Source organism: Equus przewalskii, chromosome 1 (genome assembly GCF_037783145.1).
Source record: "Equus przewalskii isolate Varuska chromosome 1, EquPr2, whole genome shotgun sequence".
In the NCBI taxonomy this organism is placed as follows: domain Eukaryota; kingdom Metazoa; phylum Chordata; class Mammalia; order Perissodactyla; family Equidae; genus Equus; species Equus przewalskii.
In genome coordinates this window covers 137,281,927-137,302,811 of record NC_091831.1, presented here as the reverse complement: position 1 = coordinate 137,302,811, position 20,885 = coordinate 137,281,927, and the positions used below count along the sequence as shown (strand labels likewise).

Below are 20,885 nucleotides of genomic sequence, written 5' to 3'. Positions count from 1 at the left end.
TTAAGTAAAATCTTTGACACAGAATCATTTTATATCTGTATGAGAGTCATGATTTTACCCTCTTTTAAAAACCATCCATTAACAAGACAAACACAAATATTTCTTTTCATTCACAGCTATGCTTCTTAGAAGGGGCAATGACAGTATATGTGGTATCTCTATATACAATCATTCAGTTATGAGGATCCACTCTAAATAGTTTGTGTTTGGAGTTAAGCATTGTGTTTTCTGTCCAGTTGAGGCATGCCTTTCTTTTTAAATTTTCAACTCTTTGACAACTTTTTAAAAAGTGGGAGTCAGGTAGAAATTTATAGTCTTGCTAGACATGTTAATAGTGTCTGTCTACCAGATGTTGCCCTAACGTCTTAGGATCCATAGAAAACAAAAGAGCTAGCCTTCCTTTCATATGTAGGTTATTCTTGGTAGTACATGTATAAACTGGTGATATTTTATGTCTTAATATGGGGGCTGACACAGGCAGGATTGGAGACAAAACTCAGGTCTTTATGTTTCTCCACATTTCTGCTTTCCTGACAGAGACACTTCTCCATATAACATTGCAAATTTTTCTCTCACTACTTAGTTATGATAAATCTTTTTTCAGAAGCACCCTTCTAATTAAATTATAATCATTCACAAGTAAGCCTAAAATACATGGTCATTTTCTGTATCATGTAAGAGTCCTCTTAGTTCTTGAGCAGCATCCATTCAGACATCATCCATAGTGACAGTCTTTGAGGATTATGATAAAGACTACCTGCTTGATCAAACTTTAGTCAGACGCTTCTGACTAAAGCAGGAAGAAAAAACTGCCCAAATCCCATGCATAGTAAGGAATACCACCTGTCTGAGGATTCTTGATGGGGGAGAGTCCTGGGTGGCTTGAATTTCTTTTCATCACCTCTGACTCCATTCGCCTGAATTCCTGATCTCACCTGTATCTTCCTCACCCGTATCTTCCTCTCTATGATTGCTCTTCTCTCTGCTCTCTAAAAACTTGATATGGAACAGAAAACTTTTTCCTCTGTTTCCCTCCAAACATTAGTCATACAGAGATTCAGAAAGTGAAAGCAATTTACTTAGAATACAGTGATGGAGCAGAGACATAACTTCACGTTTGTCCACCTCCAAACCCAGAGTTATTTGACTTATTGTGAGAGAGTGAAACAAATGAAATGGTGAAAATTCATAAATTTTTATTTCAAAGGGAAAACTTTTCCTGTTTAGAGCAATGATTTTTATATAGGTACCCACTATTTGGGGATTGTTATTACCATGTATTATGTAAGAGTTAATTGTGTATAAAATTATCTAACATTCAAACGTGCAAATAACTATGTAGTCCCTAATTCTTTAATAGAATTTAGCTCTCTACCAACGACTATACCAAAGTAGGCCACTAGGTGTCGCTCTGGCACAGAAATTATCTAAAAAGGCCCCTAGAAAGCAAGCGAACTCGCCTTCGAGGTAGAAGATGCTCTATTTTGCCTTCTCAAGTACTTAGCCCTGGGTATCCATCTACCCTGGGGAAAGATTAAAATTATTTTGCTACCAAGAGAAATATAATAGATGGCTTTATTCAAATTCCAACAGACTTAATAAAAAAGAAAAATCACTTTTAGAATAGTAACAGCAAAACCAATATACTTAGGAATAAACCTAACTAGAATATGCACAACCCATATGAGAAAAACTTTGCAGCAGCCTTGAAAGACACAAAAATAGCTTTGAGCAAATTAATGGACATGACTTCTTTATGGATAAGATATGTCAGTGACAAGAGGGTGTCAGTTCTCCTCAAGTTAACACATATATTTAATGCTATCCCAATTGAAAGGCCACAGATATTTCTGGAGCAAGACAAATTGCTTCTAAGCTTCATATGAAAACCTAAGCTTGCAAGAATAGCTATGAAAGTCTTGTTTGAAAAAAGAACAACAAGGGAGCCTAACCATGCCAGATATTAAAATATCCTATAAAGCCTCTGTAATTAAAACATTATGATACTGGTGGATAATAGACAGACTAGTGGAGAGAATAGCAAATCCAGAAACAGACCCAAGTACATATAGAAGTATTTTATATTAAATATGTGGCTGCTCAAATCTCTTGGGGAAAAGATAGGCTTTTAAATAAATGGTATTGTGACAAGTTATGGTCATAGGGTCATACCCAATATCATACATCAGAATAAATTCCAAATGGACCAAAGATATAAATGTAAAAAAACTCATATAAGTTAGAAGAAAACTTGGGTGAATTCCTTTAAACTTTATAACTAAGATGACCTCCCATATAACTGTATAACTATGAATTCTTCTCTGTGATTAAAAATCCAGATGAAATAAAAGATAGATGAGTGTGATTCCAAAATATGTTTTGCATGTCAAAAAGAAATTATAGGCAAGGTCAAATGACAAATGACACACTGGGACAAAATATTTTCAAAATATATCACAGATAAAAGAATAATTATATATACGTATACACACACAATTTCTTTAACATATGATAAACTTTTAAAAATAGAAAATAAAAGACCAAACATTAAGTGGAAATATGGGCAAAAGACATGAGTCCAGAATTCATAGAAAAATATTTACAAATGGTCTTTAAACATATAATATGCTCAACTCTTTCATAACAAGAGAAATGCAAATTAAAACAATATCGACATATCATTTTCACCTATCAAAGAGTAAAGAGTTTGTCTATGCACTTTGCTAGCAAAGGTGTAGAGAAACAGGCACTCATACTATTGGTGGTAATTGCGAAATGGTGGAACCTACATAGAAAGGAACTTGGAAATATTTAATACAACCACATATTCATATATCCTTTGACACAGAAATCTTTGTAGGAATCGAACCTGAAGGTACACCTCTATTAATACAAAACAAAATATGCACATGGTTATTCATTTCAGAATTATTCATAAGCACAAAAGATTGGAAATAATCTTAATGCCCATCCTGGAAGAATGATTGAATAAACTATGGCACATCCACCCAATGGAGTTATTTGTGGCCAAAAAATAAAATGAGTATCTCTAGAAACTGATATAGAGTGTTTCCAGATATATTGTTAAGTTGTATAAGGAAGTATAAAATAACAAATCTATCATGCTAACTTTTATATAAGAAATAAGGGGAAATAAGATAAATAAACTCATTTTTGTAAAAAAAGAAAAATAAATATAGAAATTATAAACTAGAAACTCCTAAAAATGGTTACCTAAATGGCAAGGATGAGAATAGGATGAAAATGAAACTTCTTTATGTTTCCTTTTTTATATAGATTAGGCCTTTTGACCAAATTTTTTGCAAAACAACTGATCTGGACTCTAAAAATATCAACCATGAAGGACAGAAAAAGTTGGGCAACTATTCTAGCTTAAAGGAGACTAAAGAACCATTTTTTTTTTTTTTATCAAAAGTGCACAAATTATAAAGAAGAGCTGTTCACTTTTGACTTTCGCACTTCAATGAAACTTTAACTTTAAAAGATATAAACATTATAAATTCTTCATGATGCCTCCAGAGAACCTTTTTAAAGAACATAAATAACCTTTCTCCCTCCCACCTCATTTTACTGATACTTTTGACTAGTTATCACTTCTATATTGAGGTTAGAAGGCATGGAGAATAATCCTCCAATAAGAAAAAAGAAAAAAAAACAAGCTTTGCTGTTTTGGGTGTGAGATGTGGGCTGTCTTCTTTTCAAATTTGGCCTCAAATGTTTGAAATTCAATAGATAAATTAAGCTGGTTTTTAAAAGGCAATTGATTTCATTTGGATATAAAAACAATGTTGCAATTATTGTTTAAATTGAGAACAGAAGAGGTACCTGGGTTGTAGGAAACAGCACATTAGTTCAACAAAAGTACTTGTGAAAAATTTCTGACATTCCTCAACTGAAAAAAAGTATTTTGGGATAAAGTTTGAAATTAAAATCCATTCCTGGAAAAAAAATTGAGCATATATGAAGAGTGTTTGTTTGGTAACTACAGAAAATATTACCTTATTTTTCTTTTTTCTTTTTGTTTCTGAGCTCTGACTTAAGGTTAGGATGAAGCTTGCTAGATTATATTTGTGAAAGAAAATTTCTACTTTAGAAGAGTATGAGAAATCAATGTGTTACCTACTCTTGCACAATCCATAAAAATTATAAGACAGATCTTTTTTTAGTGGTCTAGCTCATCAAATTAAATTTAAGAAAGACTTGGTTCTTAATTAATCATATTGAGACCCATAAAGGAAAACCATAACTCCATCAAAGAGTTAAAATTATATGTTAATGTTTATTATGGTAAACATTTATTATGGTAAATGGAAAAATATAATTAATAGTGATTTTCAAATCATGTCTAATTTTGTTTTATCTATACTGATCTCGATGTCTCCTCCTCTGAATTATTTTGAAACCAATCACAGACATCATATCATTTCTAGGTTAGATTATATATTATCAGGATCTTTATGTTTATTCTTTTTTTTTTTTTTTATAAAGAGCCAGGCCAGATGATCTTTTTCTTTTTTTTAAAGATTGGCACCTGAGCTAACATCGGTTGCCAATCTTTTTTATTTTTTTTTCTTCTTCTCCCCAAAGCACACCAGTATATAGTTGTATATCCTAGTTGTGAGTGCCTCTGGTTGTGCTATATGGGATGCTGCTTCAACGTGACCTGATGAACGGTGCCATGTCTGCTCCCAGGATCCCAACTGGTGAAACCCTGGGCCACCAAAGCAGAGCGTGCCAACTTACCCACTTGGCAATGGGGGCCCACCCTATATTTATTCTTCTTATTATAAAAAGGGTACGTCTAAGTTATTAGCAATAATAAACCTCGACACAATGAAATAATACACTGCATTTCTGTAGTTCTTTAGTTTATCAAACTTTACTAGTACTTTGTGGCATATGTCACATGAACTTTATAGCTTTTCAAAATCTAGATATTTTTCTGATGAGATCCCTGGTTATAATAACAAATACAATTTTTTTCATTGTATAATGCAATTTGTCAGTTTTGGAATATCTGCATAGCTTCATGAACCAATGTTCTATGAATGACCAGTGTATAAGTGGGGGACAAAATTGGCCACCCTAGAATATATCTCTTTGCCTTGATAGAACAAAAGACTCTGAAAGAAACTTTGGCCTCCCCACCTAACTGCCTAAAACAATTTAAGATAGAAAGCCTTGTCCCCATGACAGGCCATCACCATAGATACCTCTGGATATCAGTAGACTGTGAGGGTCCATGCTAAGCCCATCCTTATCAAAGTTCTGTCTACCAAACATTTGCTTTTCCATTTCCATGTGAATTGCCTTCCTTCCCTTTGAAGCCCCAAACCACTACCCGCAACATCCTCCGTTGTCTTTAACTGAAGGTGATATTTAAGCTGGCAGCTGGGCCGTTTTGGCGAGTTGCTCAGTTCTCCTGGGTGTCTCCCACGTACACATGTTATAAAGCTTTGTTTGATTTTCTCCTGTTATTCTGTCTCATGTCAATTTAATTTGTAGCCCAGCCAGAAGGACCCAGAGGGTAGAGGATTTATCTTCCTCCCTTACATATGACATTACAAAGTCACACATTACTAAAGCATCTGTTCAAAGTATAAGATAGACCAATGGATTTGAACTCAATAGTGTATGAAAATTTCGGTGATGTGGCTTCCTATTCCACATTGCAACTAGCCTAAAAAACTGCCATCTATTGAGCTTTGATGAGTATCAAAGAAGAATAACCATAATTACCTGAAAAGTTATTAAAATACTACTCCCTTTTCCAACTACATATCTGTGTGAGGCCAGATGATTATTTATGTACTCCAACCAAAACAGCGTATTAAAACGGATTGGATGCAGCAGCATACATAAGAATGTAGCTATCTTCTATTAAGACTGACATTAAGGGGTTTTCAAAATTGTGAAACAGTCACAAATTTCATCACTTTTTTAAAATATAGGTAATCTTCAAAAACTAAATTTTTTAATGTTAAAATATTGATTTATTATTGCTATTTTAAAGTAAATCATATTTTTTAAATTCTCAGTTTATTTCCTAATATGGTAAATATTTGTAGATATAGCCCATATAAACAAAAGTTCTTTGTGGTCCTCAATTATTTTTAGGAGTGTAGAGGATTCATGAGACCAAAATGTTTGAGAATTGCTTACCTAGCTTATTCTGAATCATATTCAGATTTTTCAAGAAAATGGAAGGCAATGGATACTTAACGATTCTCTACCTCATACTAAAGATTGTACATATTTCATCATACTCGATGCATTTTATCTTTTTTGACTTCTCATAATAGTACTGTAAATTTTATACTCACTTCATGATTGAGGAACACAAGATTTGGAAGTGTTACTTAAAATCCCCAAGGTTGTGCAATTGGCAGGGGAGAAATTCAAACCCAGGTCTGAATGACTGAAGACCTTTCCATTCTTACACTTAAATCTGTTGACTTCTACAACTGTGATGTGAAATAAGGCGAGTGCAGACACTCTTTTCACAGTTCCAGAAAATGAAACAATCCAAGTGACCCATATCTAGCAATCGTAGCTCCAGCTCAGGACACACAATTTTCAAATATGGCTTCATCCCTTGATTAAAAAAAAAAAACAATCCTGTTTGGAATAGGAGTTCAACTTGAGTGGATGCATTTTGGGGCCAGGATGACAAACTGAAGACCCGAGTGATACTTTTGTTTTATATTTCCTTCAATTTTTCACCATGATTTATGGGCAAAGGATTGAATTTGACCTGCCTTGGAATTAAATTTTCTTTTCCTATTTCCCTTTAGGAAAACCTTGGTGACTCTTGTCCAAGATTGTCACTTTATTAAAAAATATTCTCCTCTATAACTTAGACACATAAATTTTTACATTTTCATTTCTACTCACAACTTAGTGTTTTGGCCTCCCTTCACATCATAACTGGAAAAACACTTAAAATATAAAATGAAAGCAAAGTGAATGAAAAAAATCTGTAGATAGAATTAGAAATTATCCACCCAAGAATTAAGGTACTCCTGCTTACTATGATTTATGTGTACAAAATTAAAGATGAAAGACGCTCTTCTCAGATAGACTCTGAGCAGCTTTGGAACAGCATCTGCCTTATTCTCTTTGGTTAGCCCATTGCCTACTCAGCAAGTATAATACAGAAAATACTCAATTCCCATTTGTTTAATTGTAGAAGAAAATTGACTTTAAAATGTACATCTCCTCTAATTTAAAAGCTTTTGCTCTGCTTTATAATTCATTTTGTTATATAGCCTAGATGCTAATTTCCATGTCACAGAATGTATTATTTTGGAAAAACAGTAGGGAAAGCTATCTACTCAGGATGAATGCATTGAAAATCCAAAAAGTTTCCTTGTACATAATCCACCTTAACAGTTTTTTTTTCTTTATCACTAAGTAAGAAAGACTTTTCGTGAATAGGAGGATTTTTGTTTTTAATTTTAATTAAGGCAGATGGTTAATTTAAATGGTAAATGGTACTGTTGGGGAAATATAACTAAAAACAAAATCTTCTCCCAACCCAGAAATCCTCTTCACAAAGTTAGGTGGAAAAGAAGACACTTTATTATTGAATAATCATTAAAACAGAAATGTGATGTGCATCACAGGTGATAAACTAAGAGATCTCAAAGACAGAAAGAAATCTCACTCTTTTCTAGAGCGAAGCAGATAAAACCCTTTACATACATGTTCTCAAGATAAACAATAACTAGTCCTTAAGTAAGAGGACTTAACAACACTGTTTGTCACGCATAGTTCATCCTAACTTAAATAGGTAATTGGGGTGACCATCTATCTTATCTAATTAGCTTTATCCAGAGGAAAACCAAACCTGGCATATCTTTATGACAGGAGGTAGTTTTGCAACTTGGAGCAAGGTACACAGGGAAGTTCGGCTCCTACTCTCTCGCAGAAACTGGGAGATAGGGGTGCTATCTTCCTTGATGTTTACATTTCAAACAGATGGCTCCAGGTCCTTGAGAAAGACATTCCTAGATCATGAAGCTGACAAACAGCCAATGTAGTCTTCAAAGGGATTTATATACATTTCAAAGAGAGTAGGTAGTACTTACAGTTATAAATTTCAAATTTTCTAAAGTAAATGCTCAAAGAAAAAGGAGAGGGAAATTTCTTCCTTTATGTTCAGCAGAGAGAATTAAGCCTCTCATTTTTAATTTATATTTGTCCTTATAGTATCTACCCTCTGGTTACTTCATGCAAATGTTTATGTAACTGAGTAGGGCTAGTGAAGAGAGACGGAGAGCACTGAACTCATCTCACTCATACCCTTTTTTTTTTTTCGTAGTTTGTCTTTTTCTCATCTTTCTGAATGTTAAACTTGGTACTTCTTAACCAAGCCATGACCTGAAGTGACTAGTATTCTGCAAGTGAAGAAGATTCCTTTAAGTTCGTTCTTCAAGATCCTGGCATGCTGAGAGGTCTGAGAACAGCTTTCTCAACTTCCTCCCCCTTGGTCTCAGACTCACAAGCTCCAAATTAACCTCTGGTTAATAAATACAGGTTAATAAGTAAAGGGACTAAATGTCCCTTTAATCATTATTCAAATTATCTCTCTTTTTTTCCCTTTTTGCTTCCTTCTCAAAATTATTCTTTGTTACAGTTTCTTATTTAAAACTATTTTGCTACATATAGCACATTTCAGGTATAGGCCAATGGAAGGAAGGGTTCAAATAATCACTGTAGTAAATGTGTCTGGAAAGACTTTCTTCTCTTGCTTCCCATGATGGTGTACTCTCCTGGTTTTCCTCCTACTTCACTGGCTGCCACTTCTTGGTCTCCTTACAGGCTCCTCCTCCTCTACTTGACCCCAAATGAAGGAGCGCTTCGGTATAGAATCAGGAGTTCTCTCCTTATTCACTATCACTCCATAGGTGGTTTCTTCTAGTCCCATGGATTTAAATACCATCTGATGTTGATGAATACAAATTTATATGTCCAGCTCTGAGCTTTCCTATCAGTTCCAAACTTTTATATCCGATAACTTACTTGAAAACTCAACTAAATGGCTGATAGCAGCTCACATTTAATTTGTAGAAATGGAGCTCTTGATGTCCCCCAGTCTACTTTTCTCCTAGGCTTCTTGATTCAATAAATGATGCTATTATCCATTCAATTGCTCATTCAAAACACAAAACAAAACAAAAACCTAGTCATTTCATTGACTTACGTGGTCCACATCAGACCCATCAGAAAGCTCTGTTGATTCTACTTCTAAAATATATTTCATATCCACTCCTTCTCTCAATTCTTACAACCACCACAATAGACCAACCCACCATCCTTTCTTATGAAAGGATGAGAGACTGCCTTTCAACCAGTCTCTCTACTTTCACTCTTTAACTTCTTCCTCCATGTATCAACCACCATGATCTTTTAAAAATGTGAATCTTATTACTTCAGTAACCACATGATATACATTTTTTTTTTTTTAAGATTTTATTTTTTCCTTTTTCTCCCCAAAGCCCCCCGGTACATAGTTGTGTATTCTTCGTTGTGGGTTCCTCTAGTTGTGGCATGTGGGACGCTGCCTCAGCGTGGTCTGACGAGCAGTGCCATGTCCGCGCCCAGGATTCGAACCGACGAAACACTGGGCCGCCTGCAGCGGAGCGCGCGAACTTAACCACTCAGCCACGGAGCCAGCCCCCCACATGATATACATTTAAGAACTTTCCATTGCACTTAGAATTAAATTAAAAGTCTTTATTGGTGTATTCTTCACACTTTTTTGTTCAAATGCCCCTCATTTAAAGATGGGCAACTAAGAGTAAATATAGGAGAAAACTTCCTTGCATTAAAAAAAAATCAACATGTTAAAATAAAAGAGTTACATAGCTCTGCTAAATGTATTCAACTAAATATTAAATATAACAAGCAAAATTATTTTGTAAAATCATCCTTTAGTGAGATGCATAGGACTTTTATTTTCAATTAGACCATATTTCTGTAGATTAATATTTTTTTATAGCTAGAATAAGACAGGGTTCAGGGTTCAGCATTAGTTCTAGTAAATAAATGACAAGCGATAGGATATATTAGAGTATATGAGGAAGCCTTAGGCGTTAACCTAATTCGGCCTCACCTTGTTTTTTGAAAAGGGCCTGACATGGCTGTTGAGCATGCTTTGTATATGTGCTTTACCCATTTGCTATGTTCCAAAGATAAGAACAAATGGTCTTAACATAAAGATGAAACTTCCCCCACATTGGCATTTCCTTAAGGATAAGCATCTCTCCCTAGGCTAGGAATTAATTGTTATGCTCACCCTGTGACCACCCAGCTAGAGACAATAGACCTGCTGTGTGAGTCACTGTGCCGGCTGGGCCATCTCATGACTGTTGTAAAAGGGACATTCCAATCATGTGATACATGCTCTTTGACAGTATATAACCACTTTGTACACCCCACTTCTTTGGTGCCCTTCTTTCCTTAGGGAAGGAAGGCCCCAGGCTAGTCCTCGGATCTGGCTTGTAATAAACTCACCCCAATTTTGATTTATAGATTGGTTATGGATTATTTTCATCAACAGTTCCATTCTTATCGTGGACTTTAGTATTTTTTTGCATAGCCACATTTCAGTTGTACTCATTGTTCAGATATGCCTTAATAAGTGTAATAGAGAGATGAACCCTTAAGAATTATTATATATGGTTATATTTGTAATTTCACTTCATGGCTAAAACTATTAATTTATAATTATGCATTTGGCGAAACAAACACATCCTATCAACATTTGAGAGGGAGGAAACCATTCTAATTGACCAAAGTTTGTTTTCTATAGTTCAGAACATAACATTATAGGTTGTAACTTCGGAATGTTTTGTTCTACACCCATACTTAAGTGGATATTAAGAATGCAACTTTGTAGAAATTAACAGCAAAAAAGAATAGAACCTGTTAGTCATTATTAAATATGTGCTTATAAAATGTCCACTATTTACAGGAGAATCTATAATACATTCCTGTAAATTTTTTTTTTGAGATTCTGTATTTCTTTTTTTTTCTTAAAGATTGGCACCTGAGCTAACATCTGTTGCCAGATTTCTTTCATCTTCTCCCCAAAGCCCCACAGTACCTAGTTGTATATTGCAAGTCCTTCTGGTTGTGTTATGTGGGATGCTGCCTCGGCATGGCTTGGTGAGTGGTGCTAGGTCTGCGCCAAGGATCTGAACTGGGGAAACCCTGGGCTGCTGAAGTGCAATGCGTGAACTTAACCACTTGGCCATGGGGCTGGCCTCTCATTCCTGTTAATTTAAAGCTAATAAATGAATCATGAAAATATATAAAATAGTGGATAAGTGGCTGAGTGACGATAAATAAATGACAAGCAATAGGATATATTGGAGTATGTGAGGAAGCCATTTGGTGTAAAACTATTTTGGCCTGAACTTATTTTTCTAAAAGGGCCTGATGTGGCTGTTGAGCATGCATTGTATATCTGCTTTAAGTATTTGCTATGTCCCAAAGAGAAGAAGAATGCCTTTAAAGATAAGGATGTAACTTCCTCCACATCAGAATTTCCTTAAGGATAAGCATCTCTCTCTAAACTAAGGATTGGTTGCTGACCTGCTGCACTCACCTTGTGACCACTCACCTTGAGACTACCCACCTGCTGTGTTCATGGAATTGCTGTGCTGGTAAAGCAATCTCGTGACTCTTGTACAAAGGGATGTTCCAATCATATGTGATACATGCTCTTTGACTATAGATAACCACTCTGTACACTCTCACTTCTTTCAAGTGCTCCGTTCTTTTGTGAAAGGACTCTCCTGGGCTACATGGTCCTCAGGGTAGGCCCATAATAAACTCAACCCAATTTTGATTTATAGGTTAGTTGTGGATTATTTGCATCGACAGTGACAACAAGCAGGAGGCTTTCGCCATGTAAAATGGTAAGTATGGCTTCACAGTACTCCCTGATGTTTTAGCAACAGTTAATGAGATCTATATTTCCCAAAACTCTGAATAAATATTTAAAAAAAGAATTTTAAAAACCTCTATTTTATCTCTAATATATGTATATTTTCATTTATAATGTAATGTTGATTGGAGGAAAACATAGAACCTTTGACCTTGTCCTTAACGTCGTGCAAAACGTGCAGCTGAGACACAGACTACTTCGTGGACAGTAGCAGTGTACAATATCACTGGCTGTATTACCAGAACTCACCCAAAATCATGGCCTTCCTTAGATCTGTATCTAAACTGAGTCTTGTGTAAAGTGGAACTTATAGTCACTGATTCTTAGAGTGTGCATCATATACAGATTTCAATATACTCCTTTCTTTATAGATTTATTTCTAAAAAGGCTTATAGTTATTGAGTTTTGATTGCTATCATGTTATCTTGTTTAATTTTTCCTACTTAAAAGGTATCTCTTTCAGAAAATCATAGTGTTTGAAAATCCATACTTTTTTTTTTTTGAGGAAGATTAGCCCTGAGCTAACTAATGCCAATCCTCCTCTTTTTGCTGAGGAAGACTGGCCCTGAGCTAACATCCCTGCCTGTCTTCCTCTACTTTATATGTGGGACACCTACCACAGCATGGCTTTTGCCAAGTGGTGCCATGTCCACACCCGGGATACAAACCAGCGAACCCCGGGCCAGCGAGAAGCAGAACGTGCGAACTTAACTGCTGCACCACTGGGCTGGCCCACAAAATCCATACTTTTTAAATGACGTATTTTTCCCAGAAATATATTTAGAAACTTAAATAGGATTAAATAATGATGTTAAAAAGATAAAATGGCTTCACCATTAATTTTTTTTCAAACCATGTACTTCATATTTCATGCCACTGTATTTTTCTTTTTCTAGTTTAATTCTTTTGATAATTATGCTTCAGTTTGCAGATGCAGTCACAGTAGGCTATCTTTCCAAGGTGTGGGTCATTCCATCAAGACATATGCATTTGCCTGTTCTCTGAAAACAGTCTCAGCAAGAAATGGACAATTCAATTTTTATTCAGGCAAAGCAGAATTCTAAAAAGCAGGCTGTAATTTTAGGATATATTTTGTACATCACCTTGAATTTGATGTATTGACCCTTAAACACTATTTTATTTTTCTACATGACAAATAAGAAATATGGAGAATCTTAAATTTTTTTTCGTTGTAAAAGTAAAGCATGCTTATTATATAAAAAAATGGGGAAGTAGAAGGAATAAAATACCACGTCTTTGGAAGAATGTGTAATGGTTTGGAGCACAGATTTTTAGGGTCTAATAGACTAAGTTCATATCCTAGCTGTGCCATGAACTAACTGTATGACCTTGGGAATGTTAATGTACTTGCCTGTGCCTCAGTTTCTACAATTGAAGAATAGAGACGACGTTAATACTAACTATACCATAGGGTTGCTGTGAGATGAAATAAGTCATTCAGGTAAACCATCTGGCTCCAGGAAATATTTAGTAAGCATTCACTAACATCATCCAAAACAACCATTGTTGATTATTTGCTATTATGCTTTTTTCTCATGTATTTTTAACATTTGTTATAATAATAATATATGAATATGTATGCATGTATCGCTTTTCTTTTAAAATTAATTTTTAATAATTTTTTTATGACTGCAAAATTGTTTCTTACTCTTTGTAGTAAAATAAATGCAGATAGCACATTGGCTAAAAAGTCTTGTTCTGATCATGGAAGCCATTTAAAATGCTTTAGGGAGAGGGATAAGGGGCACATATGTACAGTAATGGATGGCAACTAGATGAACGCAATGTAGTCTATACAGAAGTTGAGATATAAGGATGTACACCTGAAATTTATATAATATTATAAACTAATGTTACCTCAATAAAAAAAAGTACTTTTTCTAGAGTGTCTTAGAGCACTGGTATAAACAGTTGAGCGTAGCCCTCCTCATCTGTGAGAATGCACAATATAACTGAACATTGGATACTTATCCCGAGGGAAATTAGACATCCCTCCTGGTAATTTATCTTCAGAGAGCACTTACAATGGGGTCCGTATGCTGCCTGCCTCAGTGATAGATATGTAACTTACAGTCAGTGTCTCTAAGGGAAACAGTCCCATTTACCACCCATCACCAGTTTCTATCTTGTTTCACCCAGGATAGAGTTCCCAGAAGACTCTTTGAACAGGAAAGAAGCTCTAACATTTTGTGAGACTGAAATATCTTAGTCATTGCCGTAGCAAAATACCACTGGCTGGGTGGCTTAAGCAACAGAAATTTATTTCTCATAGTTCCGGAGGCTGGAAAGTCCAAGATCAAGGTGCCAGCTGATTCAATTTCTGAAGAGGTCTCTCTTGCTGGTGGGCAAATAACCACCTTCTCACTGTGTCCCTGCACAAAGAGAGAGAAATCTTCCTCTACTTACAAGCATTCCTCTTATATGCATTTCTATCGGATTAGGGCTCCATCCTTATGACCTCATTTAACCTTAATTACCTTCTAAAGACCCTATCTCCAGATAGATACGGTTATATTGGGGTTAGGGCTTCAACATACAAATTTTAGAAGAAAACAATTCAGCTCTCGTATTCTGTACAGGTGAAGAGGAATTCAGGAAATGTCAATCCTATAATCTGGGTGAGTGCATTCTCCTTGCCCTACTATAGGACAGAAAAGAAATTTCTCCATTTTGTTGAACATCCCACATAATATCCTCATTAAAACATTTAGTGAACAGCTTACTGTGTGCTAGGAACGGTGCTGAGTCCTGGGGCTTGAGCTCTGTTCTTCAGAAACTCCATTGCCTCCACATCTAAACTCAAACTATGTTTCAAGTCTTTCAATGATTTGACCTCATCCATTTGGCGAAATTTACTTCTCGCATAGTATTCCAGTGTGAACCATTCACTCTACTTCATCTGTTTTTCTGCAAATGCTTTTGAGTGCTTACCATATGCTGAGTATATTGTTGGCATTGCGAATACAGAGACAACCAAACAAAATCCCTGCTTTCATAGATTTTAAAGCTAGTATGGGGCTCGGACAATAAACAAACAGAATAACATGATATCAGTTAGTAACCCTTATTGTGAAGAAATAATGATAGAAGGAGAGAGAAAAATTTAGGGGAATATATGTGCCATTTTACATACAGTGGTTAAAGAAGTTTTCTTGAATAATGGGGGTATTTTAATAATTGAGGGAAGGAGTTGTGTGACTATTTAGGGAAAGAGCATTCTAGGTAGAGGGCAGAGCAAGTGTGAAGTTCTTGAAGTGGGACCACGCTTGAAGTGGAGTAGCAAGCTGACCAAAGTGGGTGAGTGCAATAAACTAGAGGAAAGAATGGTGGAGATATAATTGAAGAGAGAGCCAGGGGCCAGATCATGCAAGACTTTGGAGCATGATGTCTTTGAGTTTCAAGTACGAAGGAAGCCTTTGGGAAGTTTGATGGCTGTGTTGAGAATAGGAAATAGCAGGCAAGTGTGAAGACAGGAGGCACTAGCAGTCATCCAGTCTAGAAGACCCATCTCTGCCTCATTATTATGTCTCACCTGCATTCCTGCTTCCTCCCCTTTTCTCTGATCTCTTAGTTGGTATTATACCACTCTTCTCTCCATTTGTTCAATCCTTTGTGATCCAGCTCAGGTCATTGTCTGATTTTATTCACTTCCAGCATATTTTATACTGGGGAAAAACATTGCAGGTGACTTATTTTCACATCTTTCAAATAGTTTAACACTCCTGGATTCTGGCAACTAAATCCATCATTTGGAAAATGATTTCTTAAATGTGTATGATTCTATTTTATTAAAGTAACACTTTTTTTTCCTGCTTTTTTTCTCCCCAAATCCCCCCAGTACATAGTTGTATATTTTAGTTGTGGGTCCTTCTAGTTTTGGCCTGTGGGACACTGTCTCAGCGTGGCCTGACGAGTGGTGCCATGTCTGTGCCCAGGATCCGAACACGTGAAATCCCGGACTACCGAAGCAGAGCACGCGAACTTTACCACTCAGCCAAGGGGCCGGCCCCATAAAGTAACACTTTTCTTACCTGCTGATTTCTGACTCCAAAGCCTTCTCTAAATGGAATGCAAAAGAGAATCCAGAAAAATATGCCTCTGGGCTGCCAGAAAAGATGCCCTAAAGTCCGTATGTTTTCCTCTTGCAGTCTCATATCCACAAACGACTGATAGAAGAGACAGATGATATTTAGAAGAGACATGTTAGAAGAGATACATGGTGGACTTGGCAAGAAGTTTCTCTCTTTTCCTGTTTCTAGGGATCTCACTTATTATCCCACTGACCATAAAGAAGAATTTGTTTTTCCCCAGCTGATAGGATGGACTACTCATCTTACTCAGCATAATATAGGGTAAAGTCAGTCCCACAGTATGTAAACCACTCCATCAGTAGGCAATATTAGGGACACCTGAAGAAATGAACTGGGATGTTCTGACCTGAAGGAGCAAGGATATATCTGACATTTTTTAAAGTTCAGAAGTGAGAGGTCCTGGGAGAGCTATAGTTGACAAGTTAGAAAGCGTTTCTAATTCTTATTTTTTTCTTTTTTTCTTTTAAGATTGGCACCTGGGCTAACAACTGTTGCCAATCTTCCTCTTTTTTTTTTTAAGGATTGGCACCTGAGCTAACAACTGTTGCCAATCTTTTTTTTTTCCTGCTTTATCTCCCGAAACACCCCCTGTACACAGCTGCATATCTTACTTGCCGGTCCTTCTAGTTGTGGGATGTGGGACACCGCCTCAACGTGGCCTGATGAGCAGTGCCATGTCCCCGCCTAGGATCCGAACCCTGGGCAGCAGAGTACGCAAACTTAACCACTCAGCCACGGAGCCGGCCCCTCTAATTCTTAAGCTTTCTGTTCTTCTCTTCCACTTCCATGTCTTTCCACTGTTCATCTTCCTTTTTATGTATCTCTTTGCCATCTCCCTACCTGGGAGGAAGGAGGGTGAGTTTTTTGTATCATCCTATTTAATCAGTCTATTCTTTAAGAACCAGAGAGAAATTTCTGGAAATAATGAAAAAATAGAGCACAATGCTTAGACATTGTATCTCAAGACTGCCTGCTAAAGCATTACTCTTTATAATGGTGACTGCATAATGCATTTATTTAAGTTTAGCGTCTATTTTTTATGTTGCAGCTGTGGCACCTGAATTAATCAAGATTAATAATGGCTCTGCAAATAATGAGCAGTGTTGAAACAACTGTGGCATTGGTTCTCAATGAATGACTGTTGAATTCAATTTCAATAATAATCTGTCCCATTAAATGAATGACACAAGTCCTGAGAAAGGCAACTTGTATATCCTGCTCATAATTATGACAGCTCTGAGGAGATAGGAAGGCCCTTTGTGGGCTCCTTAAAAAGACAATAAAATGGAAATTTTACTCAGGTTTCCAACAGACCTCTGGATTGGGCCAGAGCGGCTTGAAACTTGCTACTATCAGTTATTGGTTGTGTGAGGTATAATTTCTCTAAGTTTGAATTTTCTTATCTATAAGATGGTAATAATGATTGACACCACTCTTAGACTTTGACAAGAAAGGCCCTTGCCCTGGGCCCTACTCTGGCCCTTTTCTGACTATGCCCTTCCCCAAGGTGTGAAGAGTTAGCATGGCTAAGGACATGTGCCCACCCAGAGCCTGCAGCACCCCTGTCTCCACCCCACAGACCACTCCAAGTATCTAGGACCCCAGAATTTTAGGCTTATAGAGCTCTGAGTCTGCTTTCAGAGCCTGCCTGAGGTAGCCAAGGAGGGGCTGCCTGAGGGATGGGAGGGTGTGAATGGAGCTTGTATGTTCAGCTAGACACCCACAATTGTGCATTTCAGGCACCTTCTGCAGTGCAGGTGGAGCTTGAGACAAGAAGAGAAGAATGGTGCACATAGGATGGGTACCCTAGGGTACCCGTGTGTACCCTAGGGCAGCCACATTTCTGCAAACCTCCAAGGAATGAGAACAAGAAATTTGAAACTGGAATTCCAGGTTGTTATGATGTACATTTTTCAAGGTAGGGGGATGGAATATATTTTATTTAGCAGGTTGTTACCTTGATTTACTATTATTTTTAAAGATCATTTGTAATTTGAGATAATCGCAAATTCACATGCAGTTGTAAGAAAAAATACAAGGGATCTCTGGTACATTTTGCCTAGTTTCCCCAAATGGTAACATTTTGCAAAATTATAACATAGTATCACAATCCAGATATTGACATTGATACAATCCAAAGATCATGTTCTGATTTCCCCAATTTTACTTGTACTGCTTGGTGTGTCTGTGTGTATTAAGTTCTACAGATTTTACCACCTGTGTAGGTTCCTGTATTTATTACCACAGTCAAGACACTAAACAGTTCTAATGCCACAAGGATTCCTTGTGAATTTATTACTTTTAAATATATAGACACATAGAATGTCTCAGCAAATGAGGGAGAGTAGTGTTAAAAATAAATGTTTGACTTCGGCTAAATTGAAAGTAAAGTAATCTATCAGAAAGCAGGACACTTCTGACAGGGAAAACCCTTCCTGAAACCAAATGCTACTATTAACCCAGTGATTCCATTGGGACAGGTGTTTTTTTTTCCCACACGGGCATTTATAGATGGGGATTGTGGGAGGGTTGTACTTGAAATTGCTGCCTCTGATTCCCGGGTCAGGTTGTTTCTCTGTCCTTTATTGCTCAAATACTCCATATCTATATATTGTTAGCCCAACACTCCTTTTATTCTTTATTGCTCAATATTCTGTGTCTATGAATACAGGAAAGCTGACCCTGAGGCAACTCTCACATTTTAGCAAAGCTCTTAGGCTTCCTAGGAGCTCTGATTTCCATAGAGTTTGTAGGAGAGTTGAGGGCCCTCCTGCACATCTTATTAGGAACCACAAACTTCTCAGGCTTACACTCTACCCTGGATATAGGTTTTAGGGCAACTAGGCCAACTCATGTTCTACTGAGTGGTTAACAAGGCAGAAAGGGCTTTTATTACCTGCTAATAGTGGGAGTTACTATTGAAGCATGTGAAAAAAGAGAAAGCACTATGCAAGGAGGAGATAAAAGATAAGACCCACAGAGAAATAATCCAATGAAAAGAATTACGGTTAGGTTATAGTCAGGATTCAGCTTTGGAACAGTCCCACCCCTGAACTCCCTGCAGCTTGTCCCAAATGTTCTGCGGTCCACCCTGGAATCCGTTTGATGGTTGGCAGGAGCTTCTGTTCTACCTCCGTCCACCAGATACAGCCTGTTGGCCCGCTGACAGGCTGGCTCATTCTTCAAGCTCTTCTTTTCCAGTCTTTTGGCATCTAAGTCTCTGTATTTTCAGCAGTTGGTTGACTCCTAACAGGAGCCAAGACCTAATCTGGGAACGAAGCCAGGATCCAGGGCAGCCAAAAAGGCAAAAGTTGGCTGTGAAAGTAAACCTAGTGCTTCCTCAGGAACTCTGGGTGTTAGCAATGCTATGGAAGCAAACCCTTTGTTTAATTTAGGGTCCATGTTTTTGGTAGAGATATATATACACACACACACACATATTTTTTCCCATATATATGTTAGACAAATGACTGAAACCCCAAATTTAGTGCAACTGTGAACATATATTTGTGATAGTTGCTAAGAACATAATCTGGGTAGCAGAATTACATAGGGAGGAGTGGGAGGGAGCAGAAGGTAATTCTATTTGCAACTTGAGTGCTGTCAAAGCATATTTCGGGAGAAATTTAATTTTATTTCAGTCTTATAAGTCTTTTTTGGTTCTTTAATTTTTTTAAATACAGAAAGATTATTAATAAATAAATAAGACCATTATCTTACCATACAGAAAAAATGACTGTTAGTTTCTTTTCTTTTATCCATATATTTACCATAAATCATATTTGTAAGAGTTTAAAAGTAGTATATGATTATTATACAAAATATGGAAAAATCAAAAATAGAAATGAAATTAAAATCATCCATAATATACTACCCATAACACCACTATTGACATTTTGGTGTATATCCTTCTAAAATGTGTGTGTATATACCATTTGTGAAAACATATGCAATACATGCTTTAACAAAGTTGAGTTATAATATATACCTATTTTATAATCTGCTTTTTCTACTTAATGATGTAGCTTGAACATTTTCCCATATTCTTATAAAACATGACTTTTAATGATTAAATAGTATTCCATCACACAGATGTGCCATAATTGACTTCACAGTTTTCTTATTTTGGATATGTAAGTGGTTTCCAATTTGTCATTGTAGAATAGAATGTGGCAGAAATTTAGTACTTCTGCATTCGGTGTCAGAGGGACTTGCTGAAAATGACTGTTCATTCTGTCTGTTGCTGCCAGCCCCTGCTGTTTCCGGAAACTTGCTGTATCAACCATCTCTTTTCCCATTGAGAGCATGGGGATCTTATTATAAAGGTGGTATAGCTAAGAGTGTGGCTGCGGCAAGGCCAAACCGACCTGGGTTCAAATCTTAAACCTGCCATTTTCCAGCTCTCAAAGACTCAGTTATCTCACATTTAATTAGGGTTATTGTAAGGATACATGAGACAAGGTACCTAAATTTATGTTGCTATTTAGCTGATAGTGTTATCACTTATTTTCTCTTCTTTGAGATGTATTTATTGAGCAGTTGAATGTGGCAAGCATTGTGTTAGGTGCTGAAGATACAAAGATGGGAAAAACAAGCATAGCCCTGGCCCTGTGGCTTTTGACAGGCCAGTGTTATAGACAATCAACAAGCAATCATGTTTTTAAAAATTCAGAATTGCAGCTATGCCAAGTGCTAGGAAGGAGAGAGACCTGGTACAAGGAGATCTGTCAGAGGGGATTTGATGTGGCCACAGAGGGGCTCTTGTGTTCTCAGAGGGAACATGGGCCTTTGCGCTT

At 36.6% G+C, this 20,885-nt stretch overlaps 1 long non-coding RNA gene across 1 annotated transcript in view; it reads left to right on the top strand.

Annotated features, from left to right (window-relative positions):
* LOC103556379 (uncharacterized) overlaps nucleotides 1-20,885 on the top strand; it is an 85,895-nt gene that overhangs the window by 31,680 nt on the left and 33,330 nt on the right. The window lies entirely within an intron of this gene.